The following is a 7,790-nucleotide window of genomic DNA, read 5'->3' on the forward strand; positions in this document are numbered from 1 at the left end:
ATGAATTTACCATGGTTAAGAAGCTTCTTTCAACTCAAGGCCTTGTACACTTAGGATCACTGGTCACCGAGCATCACATAAACATATGTTGTCTCTTTTATGAATGCAATTAGATTATAGGGTTGTGCTTCTGCTGTTTGTTAAAAGTTAATCCCTTCCAAATCTCTGCGTCTGTGATCTCTCAACCTGACAGCAGCAGCCCTTCGACGCGAATTAATGAAAGGTTTCTGAGTCGAAACTGCTCAGCTTTCCTCAGAATTTGTTTGAACCTTCCTTGGTGGATGGCTGCAGTTGAAAAGCCATTTTGAGGGTTTTTGCTGTGTCAACATTGTGTTAGTTCATGTTGTGTGTGAGCATTGAAGGCACAGAGCAATTCAACGTGCATGAAGGGCTCAATGCCGCAACTCACATTTGAGATATTTGGGCTATTTCTGTCTGGTGCTTCAGCCAACAGTGATGTTCATTCATAGCACAACAGTCTGTGAAGCCCCCCTATTTCCTCAGGTTGGAAATTTGCTGGGAACTGCCCAGCCCAGCAATTAACACCCAGCTTTGTTCGCAGTGATTGTTCGGTGAACATTTCATTGCCCCTTTATTGGCGCATTGCCCAAGGCTACTTGGATTAATGGTTGCTTTATTCTGCTGACAGTCAGGGTTTCTTCAGTCCAATCAGTATCTATAAAGAGGATGTGTTCACTTTGAAACCTTATCTGAGATGAATATTTCTGACAGGTTGCAAATCAGCATGATTTTTGCCAATGCAAGTAGGCTAATTAGATTAATTTATTCCGCACAGGAAATTTACATAAATGCTTCAAGCATTACTTGTCAGTGGTTGCATAATGGCATAAGTGAATTCTGCTTGATATTAATGGTGACATTTCCAAGAAGATATTTTGTTCCCTGCTCCTTCTCTCCCATTGCAGATATATCTTGTTGACAAAAAAAGAGCAATATATCTCTGCCTTTTTCAGAAAAACTGGTTATGTTACTGGACGAGTAATCCAAAACCTAAGACTAACAGCCGAGAGTTTACATTATTTGAGAATTTGAATTTGGTTTACAAATAAATCTGAAAGTAACAATAAATCTGGAATTATTCCTAAAAGTCAACATTAAGCTATGAGACCATTGTAAAACTCCAGCTGGTTTCACTCCTGTCCATCAGGGAAGAAAATCTAATGTAAAAGCACAATAACATGAATGCTGCAAATCTGAAATAAAGATTAAAAAGAAATGCTGTAGATACTCATGTGGTCAAGAACACAGTTCATGTTTCAGGCCTGTGACCTTTTGTGAGAAGTAAACCTGGTGTCTCGGCCCCAGAGAAGTGAGCTGAAGTGAAGTGAAGTGAAGCAAGATATTCCCTTGTTGCAAGGCCCTTCTCCAACCACGGATGAGCATTGAACACCGGCTTTGCCAATACTTGTGTGACAGGAATTCCTTATAAAAAGGGAACTGGTTTCCCAGTTGGGATTGCTGCCGTTGTCTTATCCATAAAAAGAGAGGATTTGAATTCATTTTCTTTTTGAAGGGTCATGTGCAATGAGCATTGGGAAATGAAATAACTGCACAGAGGTCAGTATCCCACCACCCATTCACTCTTTATTTACTTGGACACAGTACATAGGCTGCGGCAGCTCGGAGTCAGTCCCCTGAACGGAGGATATTTGAAATCCCCTGTCAATATTGGTCAGCCAGTGTCTCCTGATTGGCCCAGGTTAATGAGGTCCACTTTGTTCCAATCACGACAGGAAACTGCCATTGGAAGGAATATGTCTTAGTGGACAGTTGACAGAAGCCCACCCTAACCTGAGGTGAGTATAGTGCTGGAGCAAAGTGCTTGGTAACAGGGGCAGATTAGGAAGTGTACATAATGGGCTTGATGGGAAGAAGTGCGAGAGAGTAAAGTGTGAGTAATTTCATATCACAAAATCATCTGGAGGGTTAGTCATATCTCAGTTAACTTCAAGTGTCGGCAATGGGACTAGTTTAAACTGGGCGGCATGGGCAAGTTGGATTGAAGGGCCTATTTCCATGCTGCTGACCTCTATGACTCTAAACATAAATATCTTAGTGAAACAAAAACTTTTTCTCAGCCATGAAGAATTGGCATTTGCTTGATGTAGCTGAAGGTTGTCTGCACATCTTAGTTAACAGTCCATTATGGATCAGTACATTCAGATGATTTGGATGGAATTGAAGGTTGTTCAGAGGATGGAAATGTGGGAATATATTGGTGGCATGAAATAATGACCCCCAGTGCTTCAAAACATGATTGTCTAAATAGAGTAGAAAAAGCCAGGCACTATTTTGAGTTTAAAACAATGTCTTAACATAGAACATAGAACAATACAGCACAGAACAGGCCCTTCGGCCCACGATGTTGTGCCGAACTTCTAACCTAGATTAAGCACCCATCCATGTACCTATCCAAATGCCGCTTAAAGGTCGCCAATGATTCTGACTCTACCACTCCCACGGGCAGCGCATTCCATGCCCCCACCACTCTCTTCCACCCTTCACTTTAAATTTATGTCCCCTTGTAACACTCTGTTGTACCCGGGGAAAAAGTTTCTGACTGTCTACTCTATCTATTCCTCTGATCATCTTATAAACCTCTATCAAGTCACCCCTCATCCTTCGCCGTTCCAACGAGAAAAGGCCGAGAACTCTCAACCTATCCTCGTACGACCTACTCTCCATTCCAGGCAACATCCTGGTAAATCTTCTCTGCACCCTCTCCAAAGCTTCCACATCTTTCCTAAAGTGAGGCGACCAGAACTGCACACAGTACTCCAACTGTGGCCTAACCAAAGTCCTGTACAGCTGCAACATCACTTCACGACTCTTGAATTCAATCCCTCTGCTAATGAACGATAATACTCCATAGGCCTTCTTACAAACTCTATCCACCTGAGTGGCAACCTTCAAAGATCTATGTACATAGACCCCAAGATCCCTCTGTTCCTCCACCTGACCAAGAACCCTACCATTAACCCTGTATTCCGCATTCTTATTTGTTCTTCCAAAATGGACAACCTCACACTTGGCAGGGTTGAACTCCATCTGCCACTCCTCAGCCCAGCTCTGCATCATATCTAAGTCCCTCTGCAGCCGACAACAGCCCTCACTGTCCACAACTCCACCTATCTTTGTATCATCTGCAAATTTACTGACCCACCCTTCGACTCCCTCATCTAAGTCATTAATAAAAATTACAAACAGCAGAGGACCCAGAACTGAACCCTGCGGAACTCCACTTGTAACTGGGCTCCAGGCTGAATATTTACCATCTACCACCACTCTCTGCCTTCGACCGGTTAGCCAGTTTTCTATCCAATTGGCCAAATTTCCCTCTATCCCATGCCTCCTGACTTTCCGCATAAGCATACCATGGGGAACCTTATCAAATGCCTTACTAAAATCCATGTACACTACATCCACTGCTCTACCCTCATCCACATGCTTGGTCACCTCCTCGAAGAATTCAATAAGACTAGTAAGGCAAGACCTACCCTTCACAAATCCGTGCTGGCTGTCCCTAATCAAGCAGTGTCTTTCCAGATACTCGTAAATCCTATAGCAGTGTCTTTCCAGATACTCGTAAATCCTATTTGGTCCAGTTTTATCAAGTGACTCTGTAGATATTGAAAGATAAGCTTATTATTCAAACTTATCTCATAACATTCCGCCAATTGAGCGTCCCAAATCGTCAAAGTGAAAGATTTTCCATATGTAGACAAAAAAAACGTAAATCCTCTTTGCACAAAACTTTGGCAGAGGAATCACAAGGCTGTACAGGAAAGCTGAGCAAAGGGATATAATTTAACAGATTACTGTGCACTGTCATGAGGCTGAAGTCAGATTTATTCACTTCCTGTTTTTTGTTTTTGTTGAACATGGCATTTTACTTTGAAAATAACATACTCTGCATGACATGCATGAAAAGGAAAAGCCCAAAATGCCAACAATCAGATTTAAAAACTGAAAATGTACAGTAGAGTCATCAGCAATGGAAGAAACAGATAAATTAAGACAGTGAGTTGTTTCAATCGTAATGCAGTACCTGAAAAAGATGGTGGATGCTTTACCAAAAGTAACTTTCAAAAGGCAATTAAATATAAAAGGTAAACAGTCCAGTTAAAAGAAGAAAGAACAAGGGAATGGAATAAAAAAACACAGTTCTCTCAAAACGCCATCACAGACACAATGGGCTGAATGGCCTCCTTCTTTGCTGTTTAATTCTCTGACAACTTACTATCTGCGAGACAAGGAGGAAAATGTTCTCCAAGTTTTCCCTTTCCAGTGTCCTCAATATATGATCACTGGATTAAGGCAATTAATTCCCCATCACTCACATTCATGCCCTTGAAACAGTGAATATATTATGTTCAGTTGGGGTGCCTCTGCCTTTCACTCCCTGTGGTCACCAGATGCAATGTTGGAGTCAGCTATTGATGTTCACAGTTTTCATTGGGAAACTGAGAATGGCAGTAGAATTGTATTCCAGAGTCAGTATCTGCATTTCCCTATTAGGTGGTCCACTCGAATGAAGGATGCCTTGCTTTCATCTCGCTTTTATGGGTTCTGATATGGATGTTAAAGTCAATGTGAGATCTTTGGACTCTGCCAGATGTGGGACATATAATGCTTGAAGGATGGGCAAATGGGTTATTTTGAGGTTTGTGCACTTCCCCTCTGCATGTTTCCAGTAAAGTCTCTTGATATGTCTTTCTCCATTTTGGCCAGGCTCTTCCACAAGTCCATCTGTATATTTGAACTTGTTAGGCACGCATTGAGGCAATGTCCAAAACTTTTCCTCCATTACCTTGACAATATCCTGCCAGACTGACCTCCAGATAGAGCAGTTCCATCAGGAATCTGGTGTGAAACAGTGAAGGAAAGAAAAGAATGAAAGTTTCAATGCACTGAGAAGGACAATTAAAAAATAGATTCCTTTTGTCTCTCCAATTCCTTGTTCAACTGATCATTACTAAGGTGTGAGACTTGTCAATAACGTGGAGTGAGATGTCTCCAGCAAAAGTAATTGTTGCCAGTTCACGTTGCTTCAGATTCCTGCTCAGTTTAAACACTACCAATCATTTGGAGAAAGGATCTATATCTCACACCAGAGATGTCTGACACCTATCCTACTGAGTTGAAATCAGCACAACTGCAGTACATGTGAGCGATAACTGTAATGTCGAAATTAACTGTCATGTCTGTTAACCGCCCACCTTCTCAAACCTGAAGTATACAAACCGGCTGTTGGGTGCAGATAGAGTCATTGAGCTGGTCCATCCCAACCAGATACCTTATAATAATCTTGACCCATTTGCCAGCATTTGGCCCGTGTTCCTCCAAATCCTTCCTGTTCATGTACTTATCCAGATGCCTTTTCAATGTTGTAATTTTACCAACCTCCTCCATTCCGTACGCAGGCCACCCTCCATGTGAAAAAGTTGCTCCTTGGGTCCCTTTTAAATCTTTCCTCTCTCATCTTAAACCCAAACCCACTCATTTTGGACTTTCCAATGGTGGGGAAAAGACCTTGGCAATTCAGCTTTTCCATACCCCTCAGGATTTCAGAAACTTCAACTCTCCAGGGAAAATAGCTCCAATTTCTCCTGAAACCTCAAACCCTCTAATCCTCGCAAAATCTTTGTACACCTTTTCTGAACCCTTTCAAGTTTCACAGCATCCTTCCAGTAGCAGGGAGACTAGAATTGAACACCCTGTTCCAAAAGTGGCCTAACCAATGTCCTGTACAGCCACAACATGACCTCCAACTCCTACACTCAATGCTATGACTAATAAAAGGAAGCGTACCAATACTCCTCATGAGCATTTGACAGCCTGAGCAACTCTTCAAGCCAGCAACCACCACTCCTGCAGTTTCCCTAGCACCCCACATCCCATCCCCAGAATCTGCATTTTAAAAAAATATTTTGTTTCACCACGGCCTGCGCTGAATTTGGGAAGGTGGTGAATGAGTGCTTGGCTGCATTGCTGCAATCTGTATGGTGTAGGTATATTCACGTTGCTGTTTGGCAGAGAGTTACAGGATTTTCACCTCATATGACAGTGAAGGACCTTGCTCTGAATCTGGATTCTTAAATGCATGAGTTAAATTGATTTTGTTGAACATTTGTTGATGGAAATGGTTCCGTTTCCACAATTGCTGTGCCTCAGATGTTTGCTCTTTTAAAAGAATTTTTAAAGATGTGATCAAAGAAATTTATTGGATTTCCCATTCAAGTCATCTTTTGAGAAATTATTTGCATGTTTCTCCTCTAACGTTTCCATTCTCTCTTTTCTAATGCACCTGCTGTATTTTTCCTTGCTCTCTCAAATGTTTTCTCTCCCACTTGTTATCTCTTTTTCTTCTCCCCTTTCTTTCATGCTTTGCACTCCACTTTTCCTGTACCTTTGTTCCTTTTTTCTCTTTTCTGTATCTCTTGTCCTCTCCTCTTTCTCTGCCTCTTTATTTTTGTTAATCCCTGTGCAGTTTCTCTTTCTTCTCCTTTTCTCTATCTCAACCCTCCTGAGCACTGAGTTCGTTGATATCTAACTTTTGTTTTTCTGTGTTTCATTTAATAGTTTTTGTAGGTCAGGATAAAGGTTGCCCCACCAATCTCCATATGTTCTCAAAGATTCAAAAAGCCCAATCCAATAAGTTGCCTTGATGTTGTATGGAAATCACCTTCAATCAATAGAGATTGCAGCACAAAAAGACACGGAAACACTTGATGAACAAATCAGGTGAGTTTGGAGGTCAGAGTTGGCAACTTTTCTAAAGATTTAGCTTGTACGTGAGAAGGAGACTCTATCAAGAGGTGTACCTCAGAACTTGACTGAATTTGTGTTAACCACAGCTAGATACAGATAAACCCCAAATGGTTTTCATTCTTAGCACAATTACAATCATTTGGTCTTAAACAGTGGCTGAATTCCCTGCACGTATTTTGTATAATTACAAGCAATTACAAGTTTCAAACAAAAAAAACTCGTGCCTTATGTAAGTAGGTTAGCCAGCGATGCTGTTCATTTCATGTAACTGCATCAATTCTTTTAAACTGTCCGTTTTGTCTAAATTCAATGAGTGGGTGGGTGACTCAATCAGAGATCATTTTTACAGAAATACTGCTGTCATTTTCATCATGCAAGTTTGCATTTGTATATCATCTTGTTGCATCTTGCTGCATGAACTGTGATTGTTGTGTAAATGCATTTGGCAACCATTTTGTGCAGAGCAAGAAGAAGAAAGTGAGGACTGCAGATGCTGGAGATCGGAGATCATAATCAAGAGTGTGTTGCTGGGAAAGCACAGAAGGTCAGGCAGCAATGTCAATTCTCCTCCTCCTCGGATGCTGCCTGATTTGCTGTGCTTTCCCAGCAATACACACTCAACTGTGCAGAGCAATACGAGTGGTTTACTACCCTGTGTTTGTTGGTATTGGTCAAAGGATGCATTATAGCCTTGATCGTGACACAAGTTCCTTGCTCTTCCCCTGCAGAGTTAGCACTGGGCTGGGGAGGGCAACATCTTTATATTCCTTTTGGCAGAGTCCGCCTCAGTGAAGTGCCCATTCCCTTTTAGAGAGAGGAAGTGTCACCAATGAGATGGTAATGGTCTGGGTGCCAGCAGTAGATTTTAAACAGAAGCAAGAGGACTGTGGAAGATTTGTCTCAGAATGGCATCTGCTGCACACTGATTACACAGACGTCTTTTGCTCATGATACTTATACTTGTCTGATATCCATGAAGTGCGGTCATTTCAAAGCCC

Source organism: Chiloscyllium punctatum, chromosome 35, assembly GCF_047496795.1.
Source record: "Chiloscyllium punctatum isolate Juve2018m chromosome 35, sChiPun1.3, whole genome shotgun sequence".
Lineage (NCBI taxonomy): Eukaryota > Metazoa > Chordata > Chondrichthyes > Orectolobiformes > Hemiscylliidae > Chiloscyllium > Chiloscyllium punctatum.